General features: G+C 33.8%; 1 non-coding gene across 1 annotated transcript; it reads right to left on the bottom strand.

Annotated features, from left to right (window-relative positions):
• Positions 1–22,506: 22,506 nt before the first annotated feature.
• On the bottom strand, positions 22,507–22,613 carry LOC139869776 (small nucleolar RNA R71). Its single transcript, XR_011766356.1, has one exon. It is a non-coding gene; the product is annotated as a small nucleolar RNA R71 (small nucleolar RNA).
• Between the last annotated feature and the right edge of the window lie 277 nt (positions 22,614–22,890).

Raw genomic sequence — 22,890 nt, forward strand, 5'->3', positions numbered from 1 at the left:
TAATAATAATAATAATAATAATAAATAAAAAATAAAGAGTTACAACCTTGAAGGAAAGCTCAAAAAGAATGCCACCGCCGGGACTCGAACCCGAGACCTCTCGCTCACCCGAATCAACATCCAACCATTACACTGACTTGTTTCATCTGATTATACCCACACTCGATATTATTTAACCCGTTTTACCCTGTTCTCCTTCTTCTTAATCTAACAGACCAGAGTACCATCGATAATCATAACATTGAGTTACCAGCTTGGTTTAGAACTTGAAATTTAGAAATAGAAACGATCGATTATGGGTGGTCTCGATTTACAGACCAGAAGAAAAATTAAAACGAACAACAGCAGTAGGAGTAACTCGCGATGAAGAACTCAAACATTGAGTTTGAATTCCGTATACTTTTAGGCCATGATTACTAAATGAAATATATATTAATCCATTCATAGAATCTCTGTAAATCATCAATTGAATCTAAATCGTAACAGATTAGTCGAATTTATTCATAGAAATCTGTTTGACTTTTATTAACCGAAGCTTTGACTCAAAAATTCGTTCACGTTTTAACAAATTGGGAATTGAGATTTTTCGCACACATTACAGAAATGAATTGAAAGATCTCTGCAATTTTAGTTTTTCTCAATTCGTTATGAATAATTCCAGAAGCCAAATTGGTCAAAGATGAACACGTAAGTCAAATTTGATCAAATTCTCTGATAGATGTTGCTGTAAATATGTAGTGATGATTTACGAAGTTTAGGAATCATAGAATGAACGAATTACAGTAATTATTTCGTATTGAGAAGCTTTAGAAATTGATTTTTGATTTTTGGATCAATTACACTACGAACAGGGAGTTTGAAAATAAATAAAAATAATAACAGATAGAACAGATTTAGGAGATAATGGATTGATTTCACGAATGAGTTCTCATATACAGAATTTATATTAACATACATTCACATGTAAATAGAAAATAGAAGAAAACGATAGAACTGATTGGTATAGATAAAGACTTTGTTCTTATATGTTTTGTATATAATAATATATAAATATAATATATAAATATAAATATATTAATAATAATAATCCTATTAATAATAATAATTAATAGTAATACTGATAATAACATTTATTAATAATAATGTTCATAGTAATAATATTAATAATAATAATAATAATAATATTGATAAAGATAATAATAATAACTATAAGGATAATGATAATAATAATTATAAGATTTATAACATAATTTCTATTAATATTAATATTAATACTAATACTAATTATAGTAATATTAATAGGATAATAATAATAATAATAATAATAATAATAATAATAATAATAATAATAATAATAATAATAATAATAATAATAATAATAATAATAATAATAATAATAATAATAATAATATCAATAATTCTAAATACATTAATAACAACAATAGGTAAGAATTATAAAATTGATAATTTTTAATAAGTTTAATAATAATAATCAAAATAAGAATAATAACAATAATATTAATAATAACTTTATTAAATTTATACTAATATAAGAATAAAAGTAATTAGAACAATGATAGTAATAATATTATTAATGATAACCATATTAAATTGCATTATTTTTATTATAATAATGTTGATAACTATGATAATAATGATGATAATAATAATGTTATTAATGATACTAATAATAATATTAATTACAATAATATTAGTAATAACAATATAACATTTTACATTTATATCCATTTTCATAATAATATAACAATACTAATATAGATATTAATATTGAAAGTAATAATAATATTACTATAACAATTATAGTTTAACTTATAATTAAATTTATTATATTAGATATTAATATTACATGTTATTAATTTTATGATATATAATAATATTAATAATAATAATAATTCTTAATTCAAATGATTTAATTTTATTATTTCCAATCCCTACATTTATATTTATTTATATATATATATATATATATATATATATATATATATATATATATATATATATATATATATATATATATATATATAGTTATTTGCATCAATTGTCCGTGAATCGTCGGGAATGGTCAAAAGGGGCAAATGCATTCATATAAACTATTCCAAAGTTTTCAAGACTCGGTTTAATAGACTTTGCTTATCATGTCGAAACCATATAAAGATTAAGTTTAAATTTGGTCAGAAATTTCCTGGTCGTCATACATTTGGTATCTCGGTATAACATTTCATGTTCGGTCCCTCTAAAACAATTGTTCAAGCTCCACCACCATTTACGGAGATTTAAGTTGCAATACGCAACCACACATGTAACATTTAATGTTTTGAGTTAAAAAAAGACCTTGTAAGAGTCTTTTATAGGCTTTTAATCAAGATTCTTATATGTTTTTTAATGAGCTAATTACATGATATAGTAAAAGTGATTATATCTTACTTCCACCGTCCCTATATTATTGTATAGTAAATTATTTTGAGACGTCTCATTTATATTATCCATTTATTGTTTATTATATGGCAATCGTTTACTCCGAAACTAACTAAAAAAATGTAAAATTAGAACTCAAAAAGTGTAGTTTACAATTAAATTACCTTGACAGTGACATTAAAACACATCTCGACGCCTCTAACGATTGGGAAAAACTTGAGGAAACTAGACCTCTGTCCGACCTTGAAAGAGAAAACTGGGTTAACAATAAAATGCAACACGTCGAAAAAAAGAAAAAGAAATCAAACATGCTAAAACAAGAAGCCCGTATCAAATGGGACCTCAAGGGCGATGAAAACTCTAAATACTTCCACAGTTATATTAAAAGACGCGCAAATAAAAACAATATACGTGGCATATCTCTAAATGGGACTTGGTTCAAAGATCCAAATATAATAAAAAACAAAGCACTTAAATATTTCGAATCACTCTTCCGTTCCAAAATACGGAAAGGTTCTTGCCCATTTGAAAATGAACCTCATCGTTCCTATATCTCGCATGAGGACAGTCTAATCCTTGAAGCCCAATTCTCCGAAAAGGAGGTATGGGATGCCCTTCATGATTGTAAAAGGTCAAAGGTTCCCGGTCCTGATGGCTTTAACATGAAATATTTCAAAAAGTATTGGTGGATGATTAAAGAGGACCTTATTAACGTCCTAGATTGGTTTTGGATCAATTCAGAAATATCTAATGGTTGTAATGCCTCTTTCTTCACCCTTATACCTAAAAAAGCCAATCATATCGTTTTTAACGAATATCGCCCAATATGTCTAATTGGAAGTTATTATAAAATTATTACCAAAATCCTCTCCAACCGCCTCTCAAAAGTAATTCACGAAGTAATCGGCATTGAACAAACCGCATTCTTGAAAGGTCAAAATATTCTTGATTGTGTCCTAATTGCAAATGAAATTAATGATGAACTTAAAAGAAAAAAACAAAAAGGCGTCATATTCAAAGTGAATTTTGAAAAGGCATTCGATTGTATTGAATGAGACTTCCTTTTCGAAACCATGAAATGCATGGGCTTCGGGAGCAAATGGATCAGTTTTATCCATGCTTGCCTCTCCTCATCTTCTATATCCATTCTTATTAACGGTTCCCCGAACACTGAATTCTCTCCTTGTAGAAGAATCCGTCAAGGGGATTCAATCTCTCTTTTTCTCTTCATCATCGCAGCTGAAGGCCTCAACATTCTCACAAAGCGTGCTATCTCAAACGATCAATTTCGCAGGATTTATGTCGGGCATGACAAGATTGTGGTGTCCCATCTCCAATATGCGGACGACACAATTTTCTTTGGTGAATGGAGTAAGCGTAATGCAAAAAACATATCTAAACTATTAAAATGCTTCGAAAATATATCGGGTTTAAAAGTTAATCTTAAAAAAAGAAACTTATATGGAATTGGCGTATAAAAAAATGATGTTGAAACAATGGCAAATTACATTAACTGTTCGGCTGGTACTACCCCTTTCACCTACCTCGGACAACCCATCGGTACCCTCACAACGAAAGCTTCGTCTTGGAAACCAATCATTGAAAAATTCGATAAAAGACTTCCAGACTGGAAAGAAAAATCAATTTCTTTCGGCGGGCGTCTAACTTTAATTAAATCCGTTCTAACTAGTATTCCCTTATACCACTTTTCCTTATTTCACGCACCTTGTAAAATAATTAACATATTAGAAGCAAAAAGAAGGAAATTTTTTGGGGGTGGATCTGACACGGACAAAAAAATTAATTGGATCAAATGAGAACACATTCTTTTACCATATGACAAAGGCGATTTTAAAATTGGATCGTTAACTTGTAAAAACATCTCCCTACAATTGATATCGCTCAAATTCACTATGTTTATCTCGCGATATCTCTCTCACTTTACACGTTTTTGATGATTATGGAGCATATTTGATGCGTTTATGGGCTAAATGGCAATTTGGGGGCTAAAAACTTGATTTGGTGCAAAATTGACCAAGTCTTAATCAAAAGAGGCAAAGAATGACAAGTGCAGAAATCAGCTCCAACGGCGCCGCTCTTAATAGAAAAGCGCCACTCCTAATTATCATAAGCGCCGCACCTCACAGAAAAGCAACGTTCTTGTATACGTTTTGGCACCATTTTTCACCAGTAGACAAAAGCGCCGCAATTCACCATAAAAGCGAAGCTCTTGAAGAAAGCCAAAAGCGCCGCTCCTAAACAAAAAGCGGCGCTCCTGACGCTGTTTGTAGTGACCCGAACTTTTCCATGTTTATATATATATTAAATGAAATTGTTTTTTACATGATTAAGTGTTTCCAACATGTTAAGCAATCAAACTTGTTAAGACTTGATTAATTGAAATAGGTTTCATATAGACAATTGACCACCCAAGTTGACCGGTGATTCACGAACGTTAAAACTTGTAAAAACTATACGATGACATATATATGGTTATATATATAGTTAACATGATTTTATTATAAGTATGTATCTCATTAGGTATTTTAACAATGAGTTATATACATAAAAATGAGACTATTAATTTAAGAAACTCGAAAACGATATATATAACGATTATCATTATAACAACGTCTTACTAGGTACATATGAATCATATTAAGATATTGATACACTTGGTTAATTATGTTAAATGATAATTAAATATATTATTAAGTGTATTAACAATGAAATACATATGTAAAAATAAGACTACTAACTTAATGATTTCGAAACGAGACATATATGTAACGATTATCGTTGTAACGACATTTAACTGTATATATATCATACTAAGATATATTATATATCATAATATCATGATAATATAACAATTTAACATCTCATTTGTTATAATAAACAATGGGTTAACAACATTCAACAAGATCGTTAACCTAAAGGTTTCAAAACAACATTTACATGTAACGACTAACGATGACTTAACGACTCAGTTAAAATGTATATACATGTAGTGTTTTAATATGTATTCATATACTTTTGAAAGACTTCAAGACACTTATTAAAATACTTCTACTTAACAAAAATGCTTACAATTACATCCTCGTTTAGTTTCATCAACAATTCTACTCGTATGCACCCGTATTCGTACTCGTACAATACACAGCTTTTAGATGTATGTACTCTTGGTATATACACTCCAATGATCAGCTCTTAGCAGCCCATGTGAGTCATCTAACACATGTGGGAACCATCATTTGGCAACTAGCATGAAATATCTCATAAAATTACAAAAATATGAGTAATCATTCATGACTTATTTACATGAAAACAAAATTACATATCCTTTATATCTAATCCATACACCAATGACCAAAAACACCTACAAACACTTTCATTCTTCAATTTTCTTCATCTAATTGATCTCTCTCAAGTTCTATCTTCAAGTTCTAAGTGTTCTTCATAAATTCCAAAAGTTCTAGTTTCATAAAATCAAGAATACTTCCAAGATTGCAAGTTTACTTCCAAGTTTTCTAAATCCATTCCAAGTAATCATCCAAGATCAAGAAACCTTTGTTACTTATAGTAGGTTATCTTTCTAATACAAGGTAATAATCATATTCAAACTTTAATTCAATTTCTATAACTATAACAATCTTATTTCGAGTGGAAATCTTACTTGAAATTGTTTTCGTGTCATGATTCTGCTTCAAGAACTTTCAAGCCATCCAAGGATCCTTTGAAGATAGATCTATTTTTCTCATTTCCAGTAAGCTTATCCAAGGAACTTGAGGTAGTAATGATGTTCATAACATCATTCGATTCGTACATATAAAGCTATCTTATTCGAAGGTTTAAACTTGTAATCACTAGAACATAGTTTAGTTAATTCTAAACTTGTTCGCAAATAAAAGTTAATCCTTCTAACTTGACTTTTAAAATCAACCAAACACATGTTCTATATCTATATGATATGCTAACTTAATGATTTAAAACCTGGAAACACGAAAAACACCGTAAAACCGGATTTACGCCGTCGTAGTAACACTGCGGGCTGTTTTGGGTTAGTTAATTAAAAACTATGATAAACTTTGATTTAAAAGTTGTTATTCTGGGAAAATGATTTTTATTATGAACATGAAATTATATCCAAAAATTATGGTTAAACTCAAAGTGGAAGTATGTTTTCTAAAATGGTCATCTAGACGTCGTTCTTTCGACTGAAATGACTACCTTTACAAAAACGACTTGTAACTTATTTTTCCGACTATAAACCTATACTTTTTCTGTTTAGATTCATAAAATAGAGTTCAATATGAAACCATAGCAATTTGATTCACTCAAAACGGATTTAAAATGAAGAAGTTATGGGTAAAACAAGATTGGATAATTTTTCTCATTTTAGCTACGTGAAAATTGGTAACAAATCTATTCCAACCATAACTTAATCAACTTGTATTGTATATTATGTAATCTTGAGATACCATAGACACGTATACAATGTTTCGACCTATCATGTCGACACATCTATATATATTTCGGAACAACCATAGACACTCTATATGTGAATGTTGGAGTTAGCTATACATGGTTGAGGTTGATTCCAAAATATATATAGTTTGAGTTGTGATCAATACTGAGATACGTATACACTGGGTCGTGGATTGATTCAAGATAATATTTATCGATTTATTTCTATACATCTAACTGTGGACAACTAGTTGTAGGTTACTAACGAGGACAGCTGACTTAATAAACTTAAAACATCAAAATATATTAAAAGTGTTGTAAATATATTTTGAACATACTTTGATATATATGTATATATTGTTATAGGTTAGTGAATCAACCAGTGGTCAAGTCTTACTTCCCGACGAAGTACAAATATGTGAAAGTGAGTTATAGTCCCACTTTTAAAATCTAATATTTTTGGGATGAGAATACATGCAGGTTTTATAAATGATTTACAAAATATACACAAGTACGTGAAACTACATTCTATGGTTGAATTATCGAAATCGAATATGCCCCTTATTATTAAGTCTGGTAATCTAAGAATTAGGGAACAAACACCCTAATTGATGCGAATCCTAAAGATAGATCTATTGGGCCTAACAAACCCCATCCAAAGTACCGGATGCTTTAGTACTTCGAAATTTATATCATATCCGAAGGGTGTCCCGGAATGATGGGGATATTCTTATATATGCATCTTGTTAATGTCGGTTACCAGGTGTTCACCATATGAATGATTTTTATCTCTATGTATGGGATGTGTATTGAAATATGAAATCTTGTGGTCTATTGTTACGATTTGATATATATATAGGTTAAACCTATAACTCACCAATATTTTTGTTGACGTTTAAAGCATGTTTATTCTCAGGTGAATACAAAGAGCTTCCGCTGTTGCATACTAAAATAAGGACAAGATTTGGAGTCCATGTTTGTATGATATTGTGTAAAAACTGCATTCAAGAAACTGATTTCGATGTAACATATTTGTATTGTAAACCATTATGTAATGGTCGTGTGTAAATAGGATATTTTAGATTATCATTATTTGATAATCTACGTAAAGCTTTTTAAACCTTTATTTATGAAATAAAGGTTATGGTTTGTTTTAAAAATGAATGCAGTCTTTGAAAAACATCTCATATAGAGGTCAAAACCTCGCAACGAAATCAATTAATATGGAACGTTTTTAATCAATAAGAACGGGACATTTCAGTTGGTATCCGAGCGTTGGTCTTAGAGAACAAGGAATTTGCATTAGTTTGTCTTATCGAGTTTGATAGGATGCATTAGTGAGTCTGGACTTCGACCGTGTTTTCTTTAAAAATAATTGCTTAACATTTTTGTTGGAAACTATATATTATTAACATGTATATATTATGTGATATATTAGTCTCTTAACATGTTTGATATTGTGTGATAGATGTCTACCTCTAGCACAAATCCCATTGACTCACCTAATAATAATGAAGAGTCGAATATATATTGGACTGATTCACAAGTTCCCGAAGAAGAACTGGAAGAAGAATCAGAACTGGAAGAAGAATCAGAACCGGAAGAGGAGGAACCGGAGGAGGAAATAGAACCGGTGGGGGAAATAATAAAACGGTTAAGTAAAAGAAAATCCTCAACCAACCGACCAAGGTTAATTATGGTCAATGGTGTTTCCGCCAAGGAAGCAAAATATTGGGAGGATTACCAATTCTTCGATGAATCGGATTCCGACGAGAATTCCGATGATGTTATAGAAATTACCCCAACTGAATTTAAAAAGGCAAAAGAAAATAATAAGGGAAATGGCATAAAAATAGAGAAATCTAATTCCAACCCCGGTGAACTTTATATGTATCGTCAACCCCCGAAGCCCTTAAGTTGTAACAATGACCCGGGAACCTCTAAACCACCAGGTTTTTCTAAACCGTTGTGGAAAACGATAGCTCGTATTAGGGGAACATCATATATCCCTAGAAACTTGGCAAAACGAACCAAAACCGAAGAAGAAGAAACGAGCGAGTCGGAATAAGATAGTTGTATTCGTGTGGTGTAATATATGTAATATAGTGTGCTTATGCTTTATGATATATGTAAAAATTGCTTGTATTAATAAGTTTTTTTTTTTTTTTTTTGAATCTAACTCTTGTCTATTTTACAGTATAAAAACACAAAATGGATAGACAACCCAATATTTTAAGAGAGCTACCCGGAGACATGATTGATGAAATCTTGTCTAGAGTCGGTCAGAATTCTTCGGCACAACCATTTACGGCGAAATCAGTTTGTAAGACATTCGAAGAACATTCCAAGAATGTCTTGGTTTATAAGAGACTTTCGTTTGAAAGATGGGGGGATATCACATTGGGAAACCCATAAGTTACGATGTGTTTACTTTGACGCATATATTGCGGGGAACCCAAATGCTATTTTACGCAACGGGTTAAGAAATTATTTTGACTCAATGTATCCGAATATAGGACTTCATGATTTAGAAAAAGCGGCTAACATGCAACATAAAGAAGCATGCTATGCTTACGGGTTAGTAATGATCGCTTCTCACCAAAGTGAGAAAAAGAACATCGGGCTACAACTATTAAACAAAACGTTCCCACAATTGACGAAGTCGGTAATTGGGGTAAGAAATGAGGTTTTTAGGTTATTACGAGACTGTTGGTCATTATGTAACCCTCGTCCCTTTGACGATGTTACAACAAGCTGTCTTATCAACGGCCATAACGGTTATGTTCCACAAGACCAAGGATGGGAAATAGTCCTAGTAAAACCAGAATGCATGACTTGTTTCTGGACGTATGAATTACGTGTCTTTATTGCCTTTGCTGAACGACTTGTGTACTGGCTAGAATTATCTTCACAACTATCTTGTATCAAAGTTATTGTGTGATATATTTCATGCTTTATGTAAAATAAGCGGTATTGTAAGTTTGTAAAATATTGTATAAAAGTTTGAACGCGAAATATTATTATAATCAGTTTTTCATATAGAATTGTAGTAGTTGAATTGTATATTAGCTACTAAGTATGAACTTAACGGGTAGGTACTACCCGAATTTAAACTTATAAAACGCTAATATGAAGAAAAAGCTTTTATAAATGAGTTCATATTATGCTACGAAATACTATTAACTATTCTTAATATTCTGTATGATTAACTTGTTCCATTTGACTATTTTGAAGGAAATGGCACCGACTACTCGACATACCGTGAATATGAATGAAGAGGAATTACGTACTTTTCTAGCTTCAAACATAGCCGCAGTACAGGCTGCGCTACATACCAACAATAACCTTGGATCTAGCAGTACAGGAAATCGTGTAGGATGCACCTACAAAGAATTCACTGCCTGCAAACCTTTGGAATTTGATGGAACCGAAGGACCGATCGGATTGAAACGGTGGACCGAGAAGGTCGAATCGGTGTTTGCCATAAGTAAGTGTACTGAAGAGGACAAAGTGAAGTACGCTATGCATACCTTCACAGGTTCTGCGTTAACATGGTGGAATACCTATCTAGATCAAGTGGGACAAGATGATGCGTACGCACTACCGTGGTCAGCATTCAAGCACTTGATGAACGAGAAGTACCGTCCCAGAACCGAGGTCAATAAGCTCAAGACAGAACTTAGAGGGTTACGAACCCAAGGATTTGATATTACCACGTACTAAATACGATTCACAGAATTGTGCCTATTGTGTCCGGGAGCGTTCGAAGATGAGGAAGAGAAGATCGACGCGTTTGTGAAAGGATTACCAGAAAGAATCCAAGAAGATATAAGTTCACACGAGCCCGCCTCCATACAACAGGCATGTAGAATGGCTCACAAACTAGTGAACCAGATTGAGGAAAGAATTAAAGAACAGACGGCTGAAGAGGCCAATGTGAAGCAAGTCAACAGAAAGTGGGAGGAAAACGGTGATAAGAATCACCAATACAACAACAACAGCAATTACAATAATAATCGCAACAATTATCCCAACAATCGCAACATCAATCGCAACTACAACAAACGGCCCAACAACAACAACAACAACAACAACAACAACAACAACAGCAACTACAACAATCATCCCAACAACAATAACAACCGCAACAACAACAACAACAACAACAACAACAATCAGAAGCAGCTATGCCAAAGGTGTGAAAAGTATCACTCGGGGTTCTGCACCAAATTTTGCAACAAGTGTAAAAGAAATGGTCATAGCGCGGCGAAGTGTGAGGTCTACGGACCAGGGGTTAACAGAACGAAAGGAACAAATGGTGTCGGAACGAGTAATGGCGGAGCAAGTAGTGTCGGAGCAAGTTATGCCAATGTAGTTTGTTATAAATGTAGAAAACCGGGCCACATTATTAGAAATTGCCTGAACCAGGAGAACACGAATGGACAAGGCCGCGGAAGAGTTTTCAATATTAATGCGGCAGAGGCACAGGAACACCCGGAGCTTGTTACGGGTACGTTTCTTATTGACAATAAATCTGTTTACATTTTATTTGATTCGGGTGCGGATAGAAGCTATATGAGTAGAGATTTTTGTGCTAAATTAAGTTGTCCATTGACGCCGTTGGATACTAAATTTTTACTCGAATTAGCAAATGGTAAATTAATTTCAGCAGATAATATATGCCGGAATCGAGAAATTAAACTGGGTAGCGAAATATTTAAGATTTATTTGATACCAGTAGAGTTAGGGAGTTTTGATGTAATAGTTGGCATGGACAGGCTGAAGAAGGTGAAAGCAGAGATCGTATGTTATAAAAATGCAATTCGCATTGTACGAGAAGAAGGAGAACCCTTAATGGTGTACGGAGAAAAGGGCAACATGAAGCTACATCTTATTAGTAATTTGAAGGCACAAAAACTAATAAGAAAAGGTTGCTATGCTATTCTAGCACACGTCGAGAAAGTACAAACTGAAGAAAAGAGCATTAATGATGTTCCCGTCGCAAAAGAATTTCCCGATGTATTTCCGAAAGAATTACCGGGACTACCTCCACATCGATCTGTTGAATTTCAAATAGATCTTGTACCAGGAGCTGCACCAATAGCTCGTGCTCCTTATAGACTCGCACCCAGCGAGATGAAAGAACTGCAAAGCCAACTGCAAGAACTATTAGAACGTGGGTTCATTCGACCAAGCACATCACCATGGGGAGCTCCTGTTTTGTTTGTCAAGAAGAAGGATGGTACATTTAGGTTGTGTATTGACTACAGAGAGTTGAACAAACTTACCATCAAAAACCGTTATCCACTGTCGAGAATTAACGACTTATTTGATCAACTACAAGGCTCGTCTGTTTATTCAAAGATTGACTTACGTTCCTGGTATCATCAAATGTGGGTGAAAGAAGATGATATTCCAAAGACTACTTTCAGAACACGTTACGGTCATTACGAGTTTATGGTCATGCCGTTTGGTTTAACTAATGCACCAGCTGTGTTCATGAACCTTATGAACCGAGTGTGTGGACCATACCTTGACAAGTTTGTCATTGTTTTCATTGATGACATACTTATTTACTCAAAGAATGACCAAGAACACGGTGAACATTTGAGAAAGGTGTTAGAAGTATTGAGGAAGGAAGAATTATACGCTAAATTTTCAAAGTGTGCATTTTGGTTGGAAGAAGTTCAATTCCTCAGTCACATAGTGAACAAAAAAGGTATTAAGGTGGATCCGGCAAAGATAGAAACTGTTGAAAAGTGGGAAACCCCGAAAACTCCGAAACACATACGCCAGTTTTTAGGACTAGCTGGTTACTACAGAAGGTTCATCCAAGACTTTTCCAGAATAGCAAAACCCTTGACTGCATTAACGCATAAAGGGAAGAAATTTGAATGGAAGGATGAACAAGAGAAATCGTTTCAGTTATTGAAGAAAAAGCTAACTACGGCACCTATATTGTCATTACCTGAAGGGAATGATGATTTTGTGATTTATTGTGACGCATCAAAGCAAGGTCTCGGTTGTGTATCAATGCAACGAACGAAGGTGATTGCTTATGCGTCTAGACAATTGAAGATTCACGAGCAAAATTATACGACGCATGATTTGGAATTATACGCGGTAGTTTTTGCATTAAATACTTGGAGGCACTACTTATATGGGGTCAAAAGTATTATATATACCGACCACAAAAGTCTTCAACACATATTTAATCAGAAACAACTGAATATGAGGCAGCGTAAGTGGATTGAATTGTTGAATGATTACGACTTTGAGATTCGTTACCACCCGGGGAAGGCAAATGTGGTAGCCGACTCCTTGAGCAGGAAGGACAGAGAACCCATTCGAGTAAAATCTATGAATATAATGATTCACAATAACCTTACTACTCAAATAAAGGAGGAGCAACAAGGAGTTTTAAAAGAGGGAAATTTAAAGGATGAAATACTCAAAGGATAGGAGAAGCATCTTAATATTCGGGAAGACGGAACCCGGTATAGGGCTGAAAGGATTTGGGTACCAAAATTTGGAGATATGAGAGAAATGGTACTTAGAGAAGCTCATAAAACCAGATACTCAATACATCCTGAAACGGGGAAGATGTACAAGGATCTCAAGAAACATTTTTGGTGGCCGGGTATGAAAGCCGATGTTGCTAAATATGTAGGAGAATGTTTGACGTGTTCTAAGGTCAAAGCTGAGCATCAGAAACCATCAGGTCTACGTCAACAACCCGAAATCCCGGAATGGAAATGGGAAAACATTACCATGGATTTCATCACTAAATTGCCAAGAACTGCAAGTGGTTTTGATACTATTTGGGTAATAGTTGATCGTCTCACCAAATCAGCACACTTCCTGCCAATAAGAGAAGATGACAAGATGGAGAAGTTAGCACGACTGTATTTGAAGGAAGTCGTCTCCAGACATGGAATACCAATCTCTATTATCTCTGATAGGGATGGCAGATTTATTTCAAGATTCTGGCAGACATTACAGCAAGCATTAGGAACTCGTCTAGACATGAGTACTGCCTATCATCCACAAACTGATGGGCAGAGCGAAAGGACGATACAAACGCTTGAAGACATGCTACGAGCATGTGTTATTAATTTCGGAAACAGTTGGGATCGACATCTACCGTTAGCAGAATTTTCCTACAACAACAGCTACTATTCAAGCATTGAGATGGCGCCGTTTGAAGCACTTTATGGTAGAAAGTGCAGGTCTCCAATTTGTTGGAGTGAAGTGGGGGATAGACAGATTACGGGTCCGGAGATAATACAAGAAACTACTGAGAAGATCATCCAAATTCAACAACGGTTGAAAACCGCCCAAAGTCGACAAAAGAGCTACGCTGACATTAAAAGAAAAGGTATAGAATTTGAAATTGGAGAGATGGTCATGCTTAAAGTTTCACCTTGGAAAGGCGTTGTTCGATTTGGTAAACGAGGGAAATTAAATCCAAGGTATATTGGACCATTCAAGATTATTGATCGTGTCGGACCAGTAGCTTACCAACTGGAGCTACCTCAACAACTCGCGGCTGTACATAACACTTTCCACGTCTCAAATTTGAAGAAATGTTTTGCTAAAGAAGATCTCACTATTCTGTTGGACGAAATCCAAATCAATGAAAAACTTCAATTCATTGAAGAACCCGTCGAAATAATGGATCGTGAGGTTAAGAGACTTAAACAAAACAAGATACCGATTGTTAAGGTTCGATGGAATGCTCGTAGAGGACCCAAGTTCACCTGGGAGCATGAAGATCAGATGAAGAAGAAATACCCGCATTTATTTCCAGAAGATACGTCAACACCTCCAACTGCTTAAAATTTCGGGACGAAATTTATTTAACGGGTAGGCACTGTAGTGACCCGAACTTTTCCATGTTTATATATATATTAAATGAAATTGTTATTTACATGATTAAGTGTTTCCAACATGTTAAGCAATCAAACTTGTTAATACTTGATTAATTGAAATAGGTTTCATATACACAATTGACCACCCAAGTTGACCGGTGATTCACGAACGTTAAAACTTGTAAAAACTATACGATGACATATATATGGTTATATATATAGTAAACATAATTTTATTATAAGTATGTATCTCATTAGGTATTTTAACAATGAGTTATATACATAAAAATGAGACTATTAATTTAAGAAACTCGAAAACGATATATATAACGATTATCGTTATAACAACGTCTTACTAGGTACATATGAATCATATTAAGATATTGATACACTTGGTTAATTATGTTAAATGATAATTAAATATATTATTAAGTGTATTAACAATGAAATACATATGTAAAAATAAGACTACTAACTTAATGATTTCGAAACGAGACATATATGTAACGATTATCGTTGTAACGACATTTAACTGTATATATATCATACTAAGATATATTATATATCATAATATCATGATAATATAACAATTTAACATCTCATTTGTTATAATAAACAATGGGTTAACAACATTCAACAAGATCGTTAACCTAAAGGTTTCAAAACAACATTTACATGTAACGACTAACGATGACTTAACGACTCAGTTAAAATGTATATACATGTAGTGTTTTAATATGTATTCATACACTTTTGAAATACTTCAAGACACTTATCAAAATACTTCTACTTAACAAAAATTCTTACAATTACATCCTCGTTTAGTTTCATCAACAATTCTACTCGTATGCACCCGTATTCGTACTCGTACAATACACAGCTTTTAGATGTATGTACTATTGGTATATACACTCCAATTATCAGCTCTTAGCAGCCCATGTGAGTTACCTAACACATATGGGAACCATCATTTGGCAACTAGCATGAAATATCTCATAAAATTACAAAAATATGAGTAATCATTCATGACTTATTTACATGAAAACAAAATTACATATCCTTTATATCTAATCCATACACCAATGACCAAAAACACCTACAAACACTTTCATTCTTCAATTTTCTTCATCTAATTGATCTATCTCAAGTTCTATCTTCAAGTTCTAAGTGTTCTTCATAAATTCCAAAAGTTCTAGTTTCATAAAATCAAGAATACTTCCAAGATTGCAAGTTTACTTCCAAGTTTTCTAAATCCATTCCAAGTAATCATCCAAGATCAAGAAACCTTTGTTACTTATAGTAGGTTATCTTTCTAATACAAGTTAATAATCATATTCAAACTTTAATTCAATTTCTATAACTATAACAATCTTATTTCGAGTGGAAATCTTACTTGAAATTGTTTTCGTGTCATGATTTTGCTTCAAGAACTTTCAAGCCATCCAAGGATCCTTTGAAGCTAGATCTATTTTTCTCATTTCCAGTAAGTTTATCCAAGGAAATTGAGGTAGTAATGATGTTCATAACATCATTCGATTCATACATATAAAGCTATCTTATTCGAAGGTTTAAACTTGTAATCACTAGAACATAGTTTAGTTAATTCTAAACTTGTTCGCAAATAAAAGTTAATCCTTCTAACTTGACTTTTAAAATCAACTAAACACATGTTCTATATCTATATGATATGCTAACTTAATGATTTAAAACCTGGAAACACGAAAAACACCGTAAAACCGAATTTACGCCGTCGTAGTAACACCGCGGGCTGTTTTGGGTTAGTTAATTAAAAACTATGATAAACTTTGATTTAAAAGTTGTTATTCTAGGAAAATGATTTTTATTATGAACATGAAACTATATCCAAAAATTATGGTTAAACTCAAAGTGGAAGTATGTTTTCTAAAATGGTCATCTAGACGTCGTTCTTTCGACTGAAATGACTACCTTTACAAAAACGACTTGTAACTTATTTTTCCGACTACAAACCTATACTTTTTCTGTTTAGATTCATAAAATAGAGTTCAATATGAAACCATAGCAATTTGATTCACTCAAAACGGATTTAAAATGAAGAAGTTATGGGTAAAATAAGATTGGATAATTTTTCTCATTTTAGCTACGTGAAAATTGGTAACAAATCTATTCCAACCATAACTTAATCAACTTTTATTGTATATTATGTAATCTTGAGATACCATAGACACGTATACAATGTTTCGACCTATCATGTCGACACATCTATATATATTTCGGAACAACCATAGACACTCTATATGTGAATGTTGGAGTTAGCTATACAGGGTTGAGGTTGATTCCAAAATATATATAGTTTGAGTTGTGATCAATACTGAGATACGTATACACTGGGTCGTGGATTGATTTAAGATAATATTTATCGATTTATTTCTGTACATCTAACTGTGTACAACTAGTTGTAGGTTACTAACGAGGACAGCTGACTTAATAAACTTAAAACATCAAAATATATTAAAAGTGTTGTAAATATATTTTGAACATACTTTGATATATATGTATATATTGTTATAGGTTCGTGAATCAACCAGTGGCCAAGTCTTACTTCCCGACGAAGTAAAAATCTGTGAAAGTGAGTTATAGTCCCACTTTTAAAATCTAATATTTTTGGGATGAGAATACATGCAGGTTTTATAAATGATTTACAAAATAGACACAAGTACGTGAAACTACATTCTATGGTTGAATTATCGAAATCGAATATGCCCCTTATTATTAAGTCTGGTAATCTAAGAATTAGGGAACAGATACCCTAATTGACACGAATCCTAAAGATAGATCTATTGGGCCTAACAAACCCCATCCAAAGTACCGGATGCTTTAGTACTTCGAAATTTATATCATATCCGAAGGGTGTCCCGGAATGATGGGGATATTCTTATATATGCATCTTGTTAATGTCGATTACCAGGTGTTCACCATATGAATGATTTTTATCTCTATGTATGGGATGTGTATTGAAATATGAAATCTTGTGGTCTATTGTTACGATTTGATATATATATAGGTTAAACCTATAACTCACCAACATTTTTGTTGACGTTTAAATCATGTTTATTCTCAGGTGAATACTAAGAGCTTTCGCTGTTGCATACTAAAATAAGAACAAGATTTGGAGTCCATGTTTGTATGATATTGTGTAAAAACTGCATTCAAGAAACTGATTTCGATGTAACATATTTGTATTGTAAACCATTATGTAATGGTCGTGTGTAAACAGGATATTTTAGATTATCATTATATGATAATCTACGTAAAGCTTTTTAAACCTTTATTTATGAAATAAAGGTTATGGTTTGTTTTAAAAATGAATGCAGTCTTTGAAAAACGTCTCATATAGAGGTCAAAACCTCGCAACGAAATCAATTAATATGGAACGTTTTTAATCAATAAGAACGGGACATTTCAGTTGGTATCCGAGCGTTGGTCTTAGAGAATCAGAAATTTGCATTAGTGTGTCTTATCGAGTTTGTTAGGATGCATTAGTGAGTCTGGACTTCGACCGTGTTTTCTTTAAAAATAATTGCTTAACATTTTTGTTGGAAACTATATATTATTAACATGTATATATTATGTAATATATTAATCTCTTAACATGTTTGATATTGTGTGATAGATGTCTACCTCTAGCATAAATCCCATTGACTCACCTAATAATAACGAAGTGTCAAATATATATTGGACTGATTCACAAGTTCCCGAAGAAGAACCGGAAGAAGAATCAGAACCGGAAGAAGAATCAGAACCGGAAGAAGAGGAACCGGAGGAGGAAATAGAACCGGTGGGGGAAATAATAAAACGGTTAAGTAAAAGAAAATCCTCAACCAACCGACCAAGGTTAATTATGGTCAATGGTGTTTCCGCCAAGGAAGCAAAATATTGGGAGGATTACCAATTCTCCGATGAATCGGATTCCGACGAGAATTCCGATGATGTTATAGAAGTTACCCCAACTGAATTTAAAAAGGCAAAAGAAAATAATAAGGGAAAGGGCATAAAAATAGAGAAATCTAATTCCAACCCCGATGAACTTTATATGTATTGTCAACCCCCGAAGCCCTTAAGTTGTAACAATAACCCGGGAACCTCTAAACCACCAGGTTTTTCTAAACCGTTGTGGAAAACGACTGCTCGTATTAGGGGAACATCATATATCCCTAGAAACTTGGCAAAACGAACCAAAACCTAAGAAGAAGAAACGAGTGAGTCGGAATAAGATAGTTGTATTCGTGTGGTGTAATATATGTAATATAGTGTGCTTATGCTTTATGATATATGTAAAAATTGCTTGTATTAATAAGTGTTTTTTTTTTTTTTTTTTTGAATCTAACTCTTGTCTATTTTACAGTATAAAAACACAAAATGGATAGACAACCCAATATTTTAAGAGACCTACCCGGAGATATGATTGATGAAATCTTGTCTAGAGTCGGTCAGAATTCTTCGGCACAACTATTTACGGCGAAATTAGTTTGTAAGACATTCGAAGAACGTTCCAAGAATGTCTTGGTTTATAAGAGACTTTCATTTGAAAGATGGGGGATATCATATTGGGAAATTCATAAGTTACGATGTGTTTACTTTGACGCATATATTGCGGGGAACCCAAATGCTATTTTACGCAACGGGTTAAGAAATTATTTTGACTCAATGTATCCGAATATAGGACTTCATGATTTAGAAAAAGCGGCTAACATGCAACATAAAGAAGCATGCTATGCTTACGGGTTAGTAATGTTCGCTTCTCACCAAAGTGAGAAAAAGAACATCGGGCTACAACTATTAAACAAAACGTTCCCACAAGTGACAGAGTCGGTAATTGGGGTAAGAAATGAGGTTTTTAGGTTATTACGAGACTGTTGGTCATTACGTAACCCTCGTCCCTTTGACGACGTTACAACACGCTGTCTTATCAACGGCCATAACGGTTATGTTCCACAAGACCAAGGATGGGAAGTAGTCCTAGTAAAACCAGAATGCATGACTTGTTTCTGGACGTATGAATTACGTGTCTTTATTGCCTTTGCTGAACGACTTGTGTACTAGCTAGAATTATCTTCACAACTATCTTGTATCAAAGTTATTGTGTGCTATATTTCATGCTTTATGTAAAATAAGCGGTATTGTAAGTTTGTAAAATATTGTATAAAAGTTTGAACGCGAAATATTATTATAATCAGTTTTTCATATAGAATTATAGTAGTTGAATTGTATATTAGCTACTAAGTATGAACTTAACGGGTAGGTACTACCCGAATTTAAACCTATAAAACGCTAATATGAAGAAAAAGCTTTTATAAATGAGTTCATATTATGCTACGAAATACTATTAACTACTCTTAATATTCTGTATGATTAACTTGTTCCATTTGACTATTTTGAAGGAAATGGCACCGACTACTCGACACACCGTGAATCTGAATGAAGAGGAATTCCGTACTTTTCTAGCTTCAAACATAGCCACAGTACAGGCTGCGCTACATACCAACAATAACCTTGGATCTAGCAGTACAGGAAATCGTGTAGGATGCACCTACAAAGAATTCACTGCCTGCAAACCTTTGGAATTTGATGGAACCGAAGGAAAGATCGGATTGAAACGGTGGACCAAAGATGTTACCAATGACGCTTCTAAGTTAAGGGCATTCCTCTTTACTGTAACACCCGGATTTTTTTTAAACACAGCGGAAGTACTAATAATTACCAAAATAACCCTGTTTAACGTTTACAAACCGAAGTTATCAAATCAACTTAGTTAACGTTATTACAATATTCCAAAATGACGATGTTACATAAAAACATCATAAAACTAGAAAACATCAGAGTCAGCTCGTAGTTAAACATGTCTTCTAACCCGTCCGTATCACCCTTCTAACCAGCAGTACCTAAACCTACAATGGGTGGAAATGTGGGGGAATTAGCACAACTGCTAAGTGAATGGATACTATCTAACAGATCAAGCATAAGCAACTAAACATGCAAAGGTCACAGATATGCTAACGTCCTGAACTAGCATATAACAACAATTGACAATATGAGGACCGGCGGCTTGTACGAGAACATGACTTAGCTGATCAGGCTACAGTCTACCGATAGTTCGCTTTACTGAATCCACTGCATAATCGTTCAGATGCAACACATGCGTCCTTCTGTGCTATACTGAACAATCAGTAACATCAAGACCCGACCAGGCTACCACGGTCGACCTCACACAAACCCTACCTTGCCGCCTCGGTGGGTTCCTAACCTTGCCACCTCGGTTGGTGTCCAACTAACAGTGCGCACATAAGATAACAGATAATCAGTCATGCAATCATCCTAACTAGCATGGCAATATCTAACTACACATGGTAATCATACTGAACATAAACAAACTAATAAAGAGTCGGAACAAGTGGCGTTTCAGCTACTTAATACTCTATACATCGATAGACCCACTCACCAAATACCAGCAATTAGCTCAGATAATCTATCACTGAGCTGCTTCCTTATCCTTATCACCTGAACATAAGGCAAATCAAGTTAGTTTCTGTCCGTTAGCACAAGACAGCACAATACAGGAAATTAGTAACAAAAGTGTCACTAAAAGTCCACCTAACACTTATGCATTTTCAGAATTTACATCCAAATTATCACAAGTCACGCAGGCAGCATAACGGATAGACATCAACACTTTAGTAAAATATTCTACCCACAATGAGACTCGGTCGACTGACTCACACAGTCGGCCGACTGTGTCCACACACTCGGTCGAGTGTGTCTAAACACTCGGTCGACTGACTAAGTCAAATTATCATGTCAGAAACCAGACACAATCGGTTGAATGAGTCACTCAACCGGTCGATCGTCGGAGTCACTCGGTCGATTGTCAAAGATAGTCGGCCGAGTGTGTTCTTCAGCAGCTGATGCTGTAAAAGCTATGGGTTTCACCCCCAATTCACCAAATCTTGATTTTGGACTCGTTTTTTTACCCTGAAAATGGATACATCTTTTGCACAAAACCTTTTGGGACTTAAACCCACAAATCTCACACTCAAACAACATCAAAATCAACCAATTTGGCACCAAAACCTACTTTGACAAAAACCTAACTTTAAAACCCATTTTGACACAGACTCAAGTACGAATTTGAATGATTATTACCTTGTTTGAACACTAGAAATCACAAGAAATTGATTTCCAACTAACTTAAAGATCAATAAAAAGATTTGGTGGAATCTAGGGTTAGAGATTGAAGATGAAGAAGATACTGGTGTGTTTGAGAATTTTCTAGAGTGAGTGAAGAAAATGAGAAGAAGAAGGCAGCACAAAACACTTAATTGGGGTTAAAATCCCATACCACATCACACACGGGTATTTACCAGTTATCTGATATCTTTCGTACTTAATTTGACTGCCCTAACGGAGTCCAAATTAAATAAATAAACATGTTCTGTGACCCTTGTCACAAACTGGTCTTAACCAAATAATAAAATAACATTAAATATTTTATTAAAATAAAAGCATAATTAATCACACAATTATGCTTAAGGGCAAAAATGTCATCTTACATCTAAGCCCAATCTGAGGATGTTACATTTACATTTCAAGGAGATACGAAACCTTGGTTAAGGAATTTACCACCCGATTCTATTAGGACTTTTCAAGATTTAACCGATGCGTTTATCAATCACTTCTTCCCACCATCAAAGGGAAATGACTTAGAATGGAAATTAATGGATTCACCCAATGGGGTGATGAGTCTTTATATGATGCGTGGTTACGTTTCAAGAAGATGCTAAGAGCTTGCCCACCACACGGTTTTACTAAGAAGGAATACATCAACATGTTCTACCGGGGTACTAATGCTTTGACTAGACAATATCTTCCTCCTCGGGTGGAGTGTTTATGTATAAATCACCAAATGCGACTGAAGTTTTGTTAGAAGACGTCTCGGTTAATACATACGAATGTGCACCTTCACCTCGAGATTTGACAAGGAAAAGTGTAGCACAAGTAGAGAGTGATAATGGGCAAGTCACACTTGTAAGCTTGAAGAATCAATTTCAAATGTATGGGAAAGAGTTGAAAAAGCTACAAC

The sequence above is a fragment of the Rutidosis leptorrhynchoides genome, chromosome 9 (assembly GCF_046630445.1).
Source record: "Rutidosis leptorrhynchoides isolate AG116_Rl617_1_P2 chromosome 9, CSIRO_AGI_Rlap_v1, whole genome shotgun sequence".
NCBI lineage: Eukaryota > Viridiplantae > Streptophyta > Magnoliopsida > Asterales > Asteraceae > Rutidosis > Rutidosis leptorrhynchoides.